This window comes from Budorcas taxicolor, chromosome 6, assembly GCF_023091745.1.
Source record: "Budorcas taxicolor isolate Tak-1 chromosome 6, Takin1.1, whole genome shotgun sequence".
In the NCBI taxonomy this organism is placed as follows: Eukaryota; Metazoa; Chordata; class Mammalia; order Artiodactyla; family Bovidae; genus Budorcas; species Budorcas taxicolor.
Genome location: NC_068915.1, coordinates 92,250,340 through 92,266,304, shown reverse-complemented (window position 1 = coordinate 92,266,304; position 15,965 = coordinate 92,250,340).

Below are 15,965 nucleotides of genomic sequence, written 5' to 3'. Positions count from 1 at the left end.
AGACAAGGAAAAGCAGGAACATCCAGACTGACAGGAAACCACACATTTTGGATGATAATTTTCCTGGAAGCAGAAAAGAAAGGTGAGGAAAGGTGGGATCCTCTTGAGTCCTGAGTGTATCCTGTTGCTCATTATGCTCTCATTACAGTAAATTTAGCCTTGCAGCTAAGAAGTACCCATCAGGCACTGACGCCATGATATTTCTGATCTAAATTAAATGAGGATGAAAATCTCCCATCCCCTTGTGTTGATGGAGCTGGGATGAAAATCAGGGAATTCAAATTCCCATCTCCTCCTTCCCTGGGGGATATTCCACCCCTTTATTTGTACACTTCTCATAACCAGCTTCCCAAAGAAGCCTGGAGCAGCTGTTCCTCACCTCTTCCTCCCGCTCGCCCTCTGACAGCGTATCCTTGCTTAAATAAATTCTCACTTTACTTTCTTAATCTCCCTGCTTGTCTCCAAATTCTTTTACATAGAGGGAAGAAGCTTAAATTCACCAGGAACAGTAGTTCTTTGAGCTGGACTTCTCTTTCTTGTATCATTAAACCTGTATTAAACAATTTTCAGGACCCAGTGCCAAGGGGAGCCTGGGGTGGGTTGTTCACAATAATTAAGAATTTGAAGGCAATGACCGTAGAGAATTAAATCAAGAGCAGGGCCCTTCTGTTGCATGTCAGTGAAGCTGACCCTGAGTACAAATGCCACCATCTTGAAAGCCTTTGTTTATGCCACAGTCTGGATGGAATATTCAGTTTACACAATGAGACTTCCCTGATTTTTATGCACGAAAGCTTGAATGACAGAAAGCATATAGATATTATATATATGTGTGTGTATACAAAACACTTGTTTATTCCTTCCACAGAAAATAGTTGTAAACAAGAGGCAAGAGAGTTTATCTAAAGATCTAGATGACAGATTCTTATAGCATTAAGAAAATGATGTTTTCTCTCTGCTGGGGAAAGAGCTCAGCTCTTTTTCTTGGATTGTCTTGTGACATTTTATTTCAATAAACACCCCAGAATCTCATCTTCAGCTGGCCCCAGTGTCAGAACATGATCTCACTATTCTTAAAGGTGTTGTTTACTCGTTATTTATGAAGGAGGTTGGCTGTTCACTTGTCAGTACTTCTTGCACTGTGCTATGAGAGACAGCCTCATAGAAACCGAGCTGACATTTCTGCTCTTAGTGGTGACTCCCCCCCAGAGGAAGATTAAATCCTTATCTCTCTCTCCTGAGATAAGGATTTAATTATCAATAGTTTATTGGGAGAGGCAGCAAAAGAGGAAAGAGAAGGCAGCCCCCCCAAAGTTGAATTATTAAGCCAGCTATCCCAGCGATTGATTAGAAATGAATCACATCCAATGATTTACCAATGAGATATCCAATGAGATACCATAGACCACCGAATTATCTCACCTGAGGGCCTTTAAACTCAACGCCCATGAGTCACTGATTGAGAATTGCTGAGGAGGGGCTGGGCTATATGCAGCCAGTGCACTCTGGGATGGGAAAGGTCTCAGGGACAGGCAGATGCTGGCAGCATCTGCTACACCCTCAATATTAAGTTGGGAGGCAAGTCTACACTGCAAAAGAAAATTGGAAAGCAGACAGCTTTGGGTGCCAAGATCAGCACTACTAATTAGATGCAGAATGAGATGGGGTAAGTTCGCACACAAGCCTGTTTTTCATTTATAAAATGGAAGTATCACCACTAACCTAACTTTAGGGTTATCTGGGTGATTAGAACTGTATGAAGCATCAGACATAACCATTTCTATCGAGAGCTGTCATTAAATTGTTTTTAAACTAGTGTTTTTCAAACTAATACATTCATAGCATTTACTTGAAAATCTTGTTAAACTGGAGAATTTGATTCAGCATACTTGGATAAGGCATGGGGTTCTGTATTTCTAGCAAGTTCCCAGGTGATACGGATACTGCTGTTCCATGGACCATAGCTTATATAGTAAGATTTTCAAACCATTCTAAAAGTTATTTTTAATCACTATATGTAGTAAATTGTAAAATGTTTTCTCCGGATCCTTTGAGTTTCATCATAGCCAATTAAAAAAAAGAAAAAGTTTGATTGTATTTGTGACAGCTGTTAGCCTTATATGAAACATAACCAGCTGGGTTAATCACCACTAATAAACTTAACTGGCTGGGGTTCCCAGAGCAGTGTTACACAAGAGAGGAAGTGCAGAATGAAAAATATATATGATAGATAAGGATTTCAGTGTTATGGGAAACTTAAGGGAAAAAAATTGCATCATTATTAGAGAATGAGGAAAAGGAAGAAAGCCCAAAGGCCTATTTCTAAGCAATCCATGACACTAATCCAAAAGTAATGCAGGGTGCTTTGAGATGTCTCCTATGGACCATACATTATGTGGTGTAGTTATGTACAAGAATGTATGTGATGTTTGTAATCTGTTGAGGAGAACAGACATACCCACGCAGAGACTAAGCAATAAAAATACTTCTAAGTAGAAGAGTTTTGTTAGGCAAAGGAAGGGTATTTTGGTCTGGAATACCTAGGAAAAGTACAGTTGGAAGGGGAATTTCAACTGAGGCTTCAGAGGACAGGTGAGTCTTGGGTTCAAAATGGGAATGTATAGGGAAATGGTCATAACTCTAACAAAATGGTTTTAGAAAATGTGCCTCAAAAAAGGCATTGTTTAGGAACCAATGATCTCAGTAACAGGGCTTACTTTTGGACTGCAGCCCACAATGCACTTACCCTCAGCTGAGGCAGGCAGAGGTCAAGAAACAAGTGGCCGATAGGTGTATCACACTAAGAATGTGAACGTTGAAGTCAGATCTTGGTTCACACCCTGATTTCAGTAAGAACTAGCTGTGTGGCTTGGAAACACTGTTCACTCTGCATCTTCCTTTTTATCCATAAAATGATGATTTCATGTTTCTAAATAGGATTATAATGATCATTAAATGAGATAATTTGTGAAAGGTGGTGCATGTGTATTCCTGAGCACAGGGCCTAGTTCATATTCAGTGTATGAAAAATCGTATTTTTAATAGTACGTAACATAATCAAAGCAGAGAGGAAACAGACCAGCAAAAGTTTTTTAAAAAGAAGAAAGAAACCTCATTGTGGTCACAGCTGTGTGCTGTGCTTACGTCACTTCAGTCATGTCCATTGTGGTCACAGCAGTGCTTATGACCAGGAAGTTCTAGGAGGTGAAGGGGGTCACAAAGACTGGAGTACCGAGATACCTAGAAGCACATGGCTTCAGTTTATACATCAGTCACATGCGTGCACACCCCCCGTCCCTGCCCACATGCATTTTAATCCTTCCATAGAAGAAAAGGGTGGGCGAATGGCTGCTAGATGTGCTGCCCCAATCCTCAGGAATAAAGATGTTATTGCCTCACCACACTAGGGGTTCCTTCTAGCCAAAGAAAGCCACCTTGCTCACAGTCACACCCCGTTCTGGGGTGGTCCGTATCCAGTGACTGTTGGTGCAGGGAAGTAAGCTGAGCAACTGTGAAGAACCCTGAAGCACAAGTCTATCTTCCAAAATTTCCACAGGGTTGACTGAAGCTTCATTTAGAGGGCATCACATCTCAGTTCCTCCTCCTTCCCAATTCTGTTTCCTTCCCTTCCACAAGTGATGCACCAAAGGGCTCTCCCTTATAAACCTCCTGTATGATCATCTCCATCTTAGAGTCTGCTTGCTGGAGAATCAACCTATGACAGGTGGCACTGCTGGTGATAACTGGAGGGTATGTAGCTCTTGGCACGAGGTGGGAGTGTAGGTATCGAGATGATCACAGCTAATGAATTTGGTTGATATACTGACAGAAGGAAATACATTAGCTGGTACCAGTTTCCACCGTTGGAGAAATATGAGGGAAATACTGATTTTAAAGACAATAGAAGTGGGTGACTTTTCTAACTCTGTTGAAGCTTTGGAAAAAAGATAAACTCGGGGTGAAAGGATAATGTCCTTCAACAGAAGAGCTGAGAAAGTTGAAGACAAGACCCTGGAACTGGTTAGTTCATCAGAGTAACCGAATTTCAATAGAGGTTAAACTCTCAACCAAGGCAGACCTGCTATGCCCTGGTCAGGGCCCTGCTTGAGTGAAAATAAGACCCTGACATGTGGAATGGGCAAATACATTGAACTGATACACTCCCCTCTCCCAATCTCAACTCCAGATTCCCAGGAGCCCTACAGAAGTAGTATGCTCATCCCTAGTCAGGGTTAGCACGTTCTCTTGTTCAAAAATAATGCAGAAGCTTTTTCCTTACAAGACAGCACCTCAGGATCTGGCCCTGCTGACCCACTTGGCCACTAGGTCTACAACTATAGGCTGCAGCCAACACAGCCAGAGGCATGCTGGGCACGAGAAGGGAGGAAAGGGGCTCTATCTCAAAGGGTCTGCAGAATGTAGTCATCTTGTATAAACATGAAAAGTGAAAGAAAGTGAAGTCACTCAGTTGTGTCCGACTCTGCGACCACATGGACTGTAGCCTACCAGGTTCCTCCGTCCATGGGATTTTCCAGGCAAGAATACTGGAGTGGGTTGCCATTTCCTTCTCCAGGAGATCTTCCTGACCCAGGGATTGAACCCAGGTCTCCCGCATTGTAGGCAGACGCTTTACCATCTGAGCCACCAGGGAAGTTCTATAACCATGAAACTGGAAGATTATAGATGAGGTTGGTGTCAGTGGATGCTGGAATATTGCTTGAACCCAGAATTTATCAATTGGAGAGACTCTTCTAGGATATGTGATTTAAAATTCTGGCAAGGAATAGCATGAGATGGTGCAAACAATATCCTAGGGTAGCTCTGAAAAGCATGAAATAAAATAATAGCTCACACTGAGTGGGAAAAGAAATACCAGAGTTGTCATGGCAGCTGGTAGACAAAGAAAATAAAAGGCTGAGAGAACAACATATGCCAGAGTGGGTACAGTATGTAATGCTGGAAATGCCATTACAGAATTATTTTGCTCACTGATAACAGGACGTCTCCAACTCCCACGCGTTCACTGTAGAGGACCGGTGGTGGCACTTCACTATCTAAAGCCTACTCCGCCCTCCAACTGTGGGGGGCATGGTTCTATCCCTAATCAGGGAACTAATATCCCACAAGCCATGGGGCATGGCCAAAAAGGAAAACTGTATCCCTGGGGGGCAAAGGGGGGCAACTCACATAGTCCTGCCGCTGCTGCTGCTAAGTCGCTTCAGTCATGTCTGACTATAAGTACTCAAGCTGTATAGTCAGTAGAAGTCAAGGTTGACTTGTTGCAAGGTTGACAGCAGTTTCTCCAGTGTAGTCATGATCCATCACCCAGTTTCCAGGTCTGAACCATTTTTTAGGCCTGGAATCCAAATGCTAAAGAGGTCAGATACTAACAATTTTGCAACACCGTGCCAAGTGCACACAGTGATGATTCCTCTAATCTTTCTAGGTCATTACATAAACAAATGTACCTTATGAAAGAGGACCACTGGACAGGCTCTGAGTTAATATGATGCCCAGAGATCTGAAGCATCATCATTTCTCCATTAAATATGGAGCTATATGGGAGCCAAGTAATAAATGGATTCAATGGATAAATCAACATTTCAGACTAAAGATTTGTGTCTTCCTAATATGCAGGCAAATCATGTTTTTAAAATTTCTTTCTTCCATTTACCTTTTCTTAAAAATTTGAAATGTAGTTGACATACAATATGTTAGTTTCAGGCACACTACATAGTGATTTGACATTTGCTTTCATTAAGAAAATCAACACAATAAATCTAATAACCCTCTTTGCTCATATAAAGGTATTTTAATATTATTGACCATATTCCTTAAACTGTGTATTACATCCTTGCAGCTTACTTATTGTATAACCAGAAGCTTATATGTCTTAATCCCCTTCACCTATTTCTCCCAACCCTGGACCCTCCTTCTGCCTGGCAAACATCCATTTATTCTCTGTGTCTATGAGTCTGTTTTTGGTTTTCCTGTTTGTTTTTAGATTCCATATATAAGTGAGATTGAATGGTATTTCTCTCTGTCTCTCTCTAACTTATTTCATAATGGTCCCTGAAAGTGAAATTGCTGGATCGTATGGTAGTTCTATTTTTAATTTTCTGAGAAACCTCCATATTGTTTTCCATAGTGAGTGCACCAATTTGCATTTCCACCAACAGTGCACTAAGGTTCCCTTTTCTCCACACCCTCGTCAACATTTGTTGTGTTGGAGTTGTAATATTCCTCCTCTTTCTGGGACAACAACCCTGGGGAGTGTGTCTTGATTGCATCACATCTCTGCCTCTCCTACCCATTTTGTTGTCTATCCTTCTTTATATCATTAGTTATGGAAAATCTTATCTGCTAGTCTTCAGGTCGTTCTCACAGAAAGTCGTTGTATAAGTAGTTGTAGTTTTGGTGTGCGCACAGAAGGAGGTGAGTTCAAGTGTCCCTACTTTGCCATGGTAGGGAACTTCCATTTCCCATTTACTAGGATGGAAAGAATCTTCTAGATTCATCTTTAAATTTTCTCATATTTTATGTCTTTACAATACGAAAGATTCCTTCAACTTTATATTTTAGGGTTTTGTAAGCCTATTTTTGCAGTGATTTTAAAAATCAGCTTTAATATCTATTTTAATGTATGAAAGTGAAAGTGAAGTCTCTCAGTCGTGTCCAGCTCTTTGCAACCCCATGGACTGTAGCCCGCCAAGCTCCTCCATTCATGGAATTTTCTAGGCAGGAGTACTGGAGTGGGTTGCCATTTCCTTCTCCAGGGGATCTTCCCAACCCAGGGATTGAACCCGGGTATAGTATGATATATATTCATCTGTGTATCTACCACCCAATGAAGCTATTCCAATCAAAGTATGGTATATTTCTATCACTCCCCAAAGTTCCCTCATGCCTGTTTATTATCCACATCCACCCAGACGCAAGTAATTGTTGCTCTCTTTTCTGTCACTATAGTTTCCTTCTAAAAGGTCACATAAAAGGAATCATGAAGTACATATTCGTTGGTGTCTGGCTTCTTTCATTCAGCTTGTTTTTTAAATCCACAGAGTGTGCATTATATCTAAGAAATATTCATCTACCCAGTTTGTGAAGATGTTTCTCTATGTTTCGCTGTAAATTTTTTTTAATTTTTGCTTTTACATTTCAATTTATATTCAATTCAATTACCTTTTACACTTGGCATGAAATAAGAGTTGAAGTTCATGTTTTTTATAAGAGAATCCAATTGTTCAAGCACTACTTATTGAAAAAGCAATCTTTTTGTCATTGAATTACTTTGACACATTCAATTTCTTTTTTTTAATTAATTAATTTTTAAAAAATTTTTTATTTTTACTTTATTTTACTTTACAATACTGTATTGGTTTTGCCATACATTGACATGAATCGACCACAGGTGTACATGAGTTCCCAGACATGAACCCCCCTCCCACCTCCCTTCCCATAACATCTCTCTGTGTCATCCCCGTGCACCAGCCCCAAGCATCCTGTATCCTGCATCGGACATAGACTGGCGATTTGTTTCTTACATAATAGTATACATGTTTCAATGCCATTCTCCCAGATCATCCCACCCTCTCCCTCTCCCTCAGAGTCCAAAAGTCCGCTCTACACATCTGTGTCTCTTTTGCTGTCTCTCATACAGGGTCATCATTACCATCTTTCTAAATTCCATATATATGTGTTAGTATACTGTATTGGTGTTTTTCTTTCTGGCTTACTTCACTCTGTATAATCGGCTCCAGTTTCATCCATCTCATTAGAACTGATTCACATGTATTCTTTTTAATGGCTGAGTAATACTCCATTGTGTATATGTACCACAGCTTTCTTATCCATTCATCTGCTGATGGACATCTAGGTTGCTTGCATGTCCTGGCTATTATAAACTGTGCTGCGATGAACATTGGGGTACATGTGTCTCTTTCAATTCTGGTTTCCTCGGTGTGTATGCCCAGCAGTGGGATTGCTGGGTCATAAGGCAGCTCTATTTGCAATTTTTTAAGGAATCTCCACACTGTTCTCCATAGTGGCTGTACTAGTTTGCATTCCCACCAACAGTGTAAGAGGGTTCCCTTTTCTCCACACCCTCTCCAGCATTTATTGCTTGCAGACTTTTGGATTGCAGACATTCTGACTGGTGTGAAGTGGCACCTCATTGTGGTTTTGATTTGCATTTCTCTAATAATGAGTGATGTTGAGCATCTTTTCTTGTGTTTGTTAGCCATCCGTATGTCTTCTTTGGAGAAATGTCTATTTAGTTCTTTGGCCCATTTTTTGATTGGGTCGTTTATTTTTCTGGAATTGAGCTGCATAAGTTGCTTGTATATTTTTGAGATTAGTTGTTTGTCAGTTGCTTCATTTGCTATTATTTTTCCCATTCAGAAGGCTGTCTTTTCACCTTGCTTATATTTTCCTTTGTTGTGCAGAAGCTTTTAATTTTAATTAGGTCCCATTTGTTTATTTTTGCTTTTATTTTCAGAATTCTGGGGGGTGGATCATAGAGGATCCTGCTGTGATTTATGTCGGAGAGTGTTTTGCCTATGTTCTCCTCTAGGAGTTTTATAGTTTCTGGTCTTACATTTAGATTTAATAAATACAGGACTATTAAAAATGTTTGTTTCTTTTTATGTTTTATGGCTGTGTCTTTTAGAGTATTTGTCCATTTCACTTTAAGTTGTTCAATTGTATAAATGTGTTCAGAATAGTTCCCTTTTATCCTTTTAAGGTCTTACAGTGAAGTTTCTTCTTTCATTTCTGATCTTGATCATTTGTATCTTCGTTTTTTCTTGGCTAGTCTGTTAGAAGTTTAATAATTTTTCAAAAAACTGGATTTTGGTTTCATTGATTTTTTCCCCCTGGTCTGTTTTCTATTTCATGATTCCACTCATATTCTTATTATTTCCTACATTCTACTTAATTTTGATTCAGTCTTTTTTCCTAGCTTCTTCATGTGAAATCTTGCGTTGTTGATTTTAGACTTCTATTCTTTTCTAATATAAGCCCTTAGAGCTCTAAATTTCCCTCTAATCAGTGCTTTATCTATAGCCTACAAATTATGTTGTGTTGCATTTTCATTATTATTCAGGTAAAATATGTCCTAATAGTCCTTGTGACATATTGTATCATACATGTGTTATTTAGAAGTGTGTTGTTTGATTTACAAATATTTGTACATTTTCAATATCCTTCTGTTATTGACTTCTAATTTTTCTGTTGTGGTCAGAGAACACATTCCATATGATTTCAATGCTTTAAATGCCTTCAGACTCTATATGGTCCAGTATACGGTCTGTTTTGGTGACTGATCCATGTGCATCTGAAAATAATATGTATTCTGTTGTTTGGGGTGGAATGTTCTATCAATGTCCTATAAATATCTAGATCAAATTAGTTGATATTACTGCTTAATTCTTCTGTATTCTAATAGAATTTTCTTTATATTCTACCAATTACTGAGAGAAGAGAGCTGAAATTTTCCAAGTGTTATTGTAAGTTTATCTATTTCTATTTCACTTCTGTCAGTTTTTGCTTTGTGTATTTTTGAAACTGTAACTATTTACATGCACTTTTATGATTATTATTTCACATTTATAGTGAAATGACTCAGTTATCATTTTCAGATTTTTCTTTTTAACTCTAATAATATTTCTTATCCTGAAGTATCACTCTAGTTTTCTTAAAATAAATCTTGCAAGGTATAAATTTTTAACCCTTTTACCAAAATTGCCAAAATTATTTATGGTAGATTTCTTGTAAACAACAAATAGTTGGATTTTGCTGTACTCTTACTCATTCTATTGAGTACTTTGTGTTTTGTTTTATAGCTACATTAGGATTGGCCACATAAATGACACAAAACTAAGGGAAATAGCAATTTCTCTGCAACACTGAACACAAGAAATATGTACCTACTTTTCCAAAAAGTAATAGCAAGTTAGTTTCTTTTCTCATCAAGATTAATTGAGTACCAGTACTCTCTGTTTTAATGACCCTCCTGCCCCAATGGTCAGGAAAAATGGTGGACACTGTTGGTTCTTTGTACTTTTGGATGTCATTGCCCAGGCCCCTGCAGCTCAATGGAAAGCTGCCAGCTTTGGTGAAACTTTGTTATTCCCTCCCCCATTGCTGAACTGAGACATGGTCCCTCCACAGGAGACGGTAAGGCTGAGATGATTAGTGCTTTCCTTGGGTATCCAGGCAACCATCTCTACCATGGATTCCATCATCTTTAGTGAATTTCATCAGAGTGAACCAGAGTATTTTTCTCCTACTTATAAAGCACAGCCCTGAAGAAAGGAATGGCACCCATTTCAGTATTCTTGCTTGGAGAATTGCAAGGACAGAGGAGCCTGATGGGCTGCAGTCCATGGGGTTGCAAAGAGTCAAACACGACCAAGCAACTAACACTTTCACTTTCACTAAAGAACAGAGCCTTTATCTTTCTCTTCAAATTAGCTATCCTTTACACATTTTGGATTCTGCAGTTCAAGGGAGAAGGTTGAGGCTTGATGCAGAGAAAAGTAAATATTTTCTGATTTATTTTTTCCAAGAAGAGTCCATCAGTCAGTTCAGTTCAGTCGCTCAGTCGTGTCCGACTCTTTGCGACCCCATGAATTGCAGCACACCAGGCCTCCCTGTCCATCACCAACTCCCCGAGTTCACCCAGACTCACGTCCATCGAGTCAGTGATGCCATCCAGCCATCTCATCCTCTGTCATCCCCTTCTCCTCCTGCCCCCAATCCCTCCCAGCATCAGAGTCTTTTCCAATGAGTCAACTCTTCTCAGGAGGTGGCCAAAGTACTGGAGTTTCAGCTTTAGCATCATTCCTTCCAAAGAAATCCCCGGGCTGATCTCCTTCAGAATGGACTGGTTGGATCTCCTTGCAGTCCAAGGGACTCTCAAGAGTCTTCTCCAACACCACAGTTCAAAAGCATTAATTCTTCGGCACTCAGCCTTCTTCACAGTCCAACTCTCACATCCATACATGACTACTGGAAAAACCATAGCCTTGACTAGACGGACCTAGCTACCCAAAAAAGGAGAGAAAAACAAAAAAAAAGTGCACAAGATACCAAATGAATCTCTTGGCAATTGAACTGTTACATAGTCAAGGTAAACAAACTCATGAGTCATTCTTCACTGAGTCATAAGAAAATGTTTAATAAGACTGAGCAGGGATAGAACTCTTTTTATGAAAGCTTCCAGGGCAGCCCAAGTCAGCCATGAACCAAGTCCAAGAATGTACTGCCCAAGAATGGAAGGAATGACTGTGTTGCTGACCAGGGGAGGGTGGAATAGTGCTGTGATCTAAAGAGAGAGAGTCTTCCCTTGTTCCTTCCAGGAAAAGCCTGCATGGGTAACTCTCATGCTACTGTCTGCTTCCCTCTCTAGTGAATGAACTGTGTATTCAGTGTTATTCAATTTCATGGAACCCTTGTGTTCAAGATCTAAATAGAGAAGAAAACATGAAGAAAAAGAAAGAACATCCCAGTTTTTGCAGAGGATGGAGAGAAACAGCTGCAAAACAAAATACATCTTAGTTGGCTTTCTGTCTCCAAGAGGAGATAAAATGAACCAGGAAAGATGGTCATCTGTGTTCGTCAATCCTCATTTAAGCAATATTGAGCTTCAAACCTGCACAGTGTCTAGCTTGGCAAATACTGAACATCACCATTAATACTGACAGCACACAGACTAAGTCACTTCATGTTCGACTGTTTGCAACCCCATGTACCAGACTCCTCTGTCCTTAGGATTCTCCAGGCAAGAATACTGGAGTGGGTTGTCACACCCTCATGGTTATGTAACAGATGAGATTTCTTATAGCACAGTACATGAGTGCCATGAGGTACTCACTTGCTCCCAGGCTACTCTGTGCGGTACACCTGTATTAGCATCACCATGAAAGCCCTGGCTGCTGCTGCATCAGAGCTACAGTGGAGCAACATCATGGTTATATTATATGAGATTATGTTATGGCCATGTTATGGCTACCTTGTGGTTATGCTATAGCTGCTGTGTCAGCCAGGAAAGAGGCTGTGTTATGGCTGCTGTGCCAGCCAGGAGAGAATGAACGTGTCTGCATTTCCTATGGCTCCTCGAGTCTTCTTCCAGCCTCTTAGCTTCAGCCTTGCCTATCCTGGGTTCAGCGAACAGTGTGAACACCAAGACAATTGGCATCGTGAACAGGATCAGCAAGACAGATACTATTCTCCACAGTGGCTGTACCAGTTTACATTCCCATCCACAGTGCACAAGCTTTCCCTCTTCTCTACATCCTCTCCAACACGTATCTATTGATTTTTGATGACAGCCATCTAACAGGTGTGACGTGATATCTCGCTATGGTTTTGATTTACATTTCTTTGATGATTAGTTGAGTACTTTCTCATGTACCTGTTGGCCATTTGTGCATCTTATTTGGAAAAACAAAAACCTATTCAGGTTCTTTGCCCATTTTAAAATCAGATTATTTGGGTTTTGGCCATTGAGCTGTATGAGTTTTTATAGGTGTCGGTCATTAACTCTTTATCAGATATATGATTTGCAAATATTTTTCTCCCATCCTGTAGTTTGCCTTTTCATTTTGTTGGTTGTTTCTTCTGATACAGTTATACTTATTAATTTTTGTTGCTGGTGAGGTTATATAAAAAAATTGGTACTAAGACCAATGTAAAGGAGCTGTTCCCCATGTTTTCTCCTGGGGTTTTTATGATTTCAGGTCTTATGTTTTAAGTTTTTAACTCATTTCAAGTTAATTTCTTATTTTTTCAATTTAAAAATTTTATTGAAGTATAGTTATTTACAATGTTGTATTAGTTTCAAGTATACAGCAAAGTGGTTCTGTTCTTTTTTTGTTTTTGTTTTTTGCTATACAGCAGGTCCTTGTTGGCTATCTACTTTCTATATAGTGATGTGTGTATGGCAATCACAAACTGCTAACTTATCTCTGCTCCCTTTCTGCTTTGATAACCATAAGTTTGTCTTCTGTGTCTGTGGATTATTTCTCTTTTGTATGAGTTCATGTGATTTTTTTTTTTAGATTCCACATATAAGCGATATAATGTGGTGTTTTTCTTTCTTTGGCTCACTTCACTTAGTATGATAATCTCTAGGTCTATCCATGTTGTTGCAAATAGCATTATTTATATTTCATTCATTCTTATGGTTGAGTAGTATTCCATTGTACATACGTACCTCTTCTTTATCCAGTCTTTTGTCAATGGGCATTTAGGTTGTTTCCATGTTTTGGCTATTGTGAACAGTGCTGCTATGAACATAGGGGTGCGTGTATCTTTTTGAATTGTAGTTTTGTCTAAGTATATGCCCAGGAGTGTGATTGCTGGATCATATAGTGATTCTACTTTTAGTTTTACTGTTTTCCATAGTGGCTAAACCAACTTACATTTCCACCAGCAGTGTATTAGGGTTCTCTTTTCTTCACACCCCCTCCTGCATTTGTTATTTGTAAACTTTTTAATAATGGCCATTCTGGCTGGTGTGAGATGGTACCTCACTGTAGTCTTGATTTGCATTTCTCTAATGATTAGTGATGATGACAGTCTTTTAAGGTACCTACTTGCCATCTGTAGTCTTCTTTGGGGAAATGTCTATTAAGGTCTTCTGCCCATTTTTTAACTGGGCTTTTGTTGTTGTTGTTGAGCTGTATCATCTGTTTGTATATTTTGGAGATTAAGCCCTTGTTTATTGCAAAATTTGCAAATATTTTCTCCTATTCTGTAGGTCATCTTTTCAGTTTCTTTTTTTTAAATGGTTTCCTTTGCTATGCAAAAGCTTGTGAGTTTGATTAGGTCCCACTTCTTTATTTTTTCTTTTATTTTTATTGTCTTGGGAGACTGACCTAAGAAAACATTGGTACAATTTATGTCAGAGAATGTATTACCTATGCTCTTTTCTAGGAGTTTTATGGTGTCATGTCCTCTGTTTAAATCTTTAAGCCATTTTGAGTTTATTTTTGTATATGATGTCAGGCTGTGTTCTAACTTCATTATTTACATTAAACTGTCCACCTTTTTCAGTACCACTTGCTGAAGAGACTGTATTTTTCCTGCTTTATATTCTTGCCTCCTTTGTCAATGATTAATTGACTGTAGATGTGTAAGTTTACTTTGAGCTCTCTATTCTGTTCCATTTATCCATATGCCTGTTTTTGTACCAATACCTCACTGTTTTGATTACTGTAGCTTTGAACAAGGCTGGGAGAGCTATGCCTCCTGCTTTGTTTTTTAACCCTCAGGATTTTTGATGTGATAATAAGTGGGATATTTCCTTAATTTCTCTTAATGATCTTTTGTTGTTAGTATATAGAAATGCAGCAGATATCTGTGTACTAATTTTGTATCCTGAAACTTTACTAAGGTCATTGATGAGCTCTGGTAGTTTTCTGGTAGCATCTCTAGGATTTTCTACATAGAGTCTGTTATCTGTAAACAGTGACAACTTTACTTCTTCCTTTACAATTTGAATTCATTTTATTCCTTTTTTTTCTCTGACTGCTGTTGCTAAAACTGTGTTAAATACAAGTGGTGAAGGTGGACCTCCTTGTCTTGTTCCTGATCTTAGAGGGAATGCTTTCAGCTTTTCATGGTTGAGTATGATGTCAGCTCTGAGTTTGTCATATAAGGGCTTTATTAGGTTGAGGTATGTGGTTTCTCTATGAGCACTTTCTGGAGACATTTTTAAATATAATAAATGGTGTTGAATTTTGTCAAAACCTTTCTCTGTATCTATTGAGATGATCATTTGTTTTTTTGTTCTTTAATTTGTTAATGTGGTGTATCACACTGATTGATTTGTGTATATTGAAGAATCTTTGCATCCTTTGGATAAATCCCACTTAATCATGGTGTATGATCCTTTTAATATGCTGTTGGATTTGATTTGCTAGTACTTTGTTGAGGATTTTTGCATCTATATTCATCGGTGATATTGGCCTAGAATTTTCTTTTCTTATGGTTTCTTTGTCTAGTTTCGATTTTAGGATGTGGTGGCCTCATAGAATGAGTTTGGAAGTGTTCCTTCCTCTGCAATTTTTTGGAAGACTTTCAGAAGGATAGGCGTTACCTCTTCTCTAAATGTTTAATAGAATTTGTCTTTGAAGCCATCTGGCCCTGGACTTTTGTTTGTTGGAAGTTTTTAAATCACAATTTGAATTTGATTATTTATGATTGATCTGTTCATACTTCATTTCTTCCTGGTTGAGTCTGAGGAGATGGTGTTTTTTTTAAGATTTGCTCATTTCTTCCAGGTTGTCCATTTTATTGGCGCGTAGGTGCTTGTAATAGTCTCTTGTGGTCCTTTGTATTTATATAATATCAGTTGTAACTTCACCTTTTTTATTTCTAATTTTATTGATGTGGGCTCTCCCTTTTTTTCTTGATGTGTCTGGCTAAAGGTTCAAGGTTCTCAATTTTATTTATGTTTTCAGAGAACCAGCTTTTAGTTTCAACGATCTTTTCTATTGTTTTCTTCATTTGTATATCATTTATTTCTGCTCTGATCTTTATGATAATTTTCTATTGACTTTAGGTTTTGTTTGTTCTATCTCTAGTTGCTTTAGGTGTAAGGCTAGGTTTTTATTTGAAAATTTTCTTGTTTCCTGAGGTGAGCTTGTATTGATATAAACTTATCTCTTAGAACTGCTTTTGCTGTGTCCCATACATTTTGGATCATAGTGTTTTCATTTTCATTTATCTCTAGGTATTTTTTTTATTCTCTCTCTGATCATTTCAAGCTAGCTTTTGTGAGTGGCATAAGACGGGGGTCAGGTTTCATTCTTCTTCATGTGGTTATCCCAACACCACTTATTGAAGAGACTATCCCTTCCCTTGAATATTCTTGGCTCCTTGTCAAATATTAGTTGACAATATATGTAAGGGTTTATTTCTGGTCCCTTAGTCCTCTTCCATTTGTCTATGTGTCTATT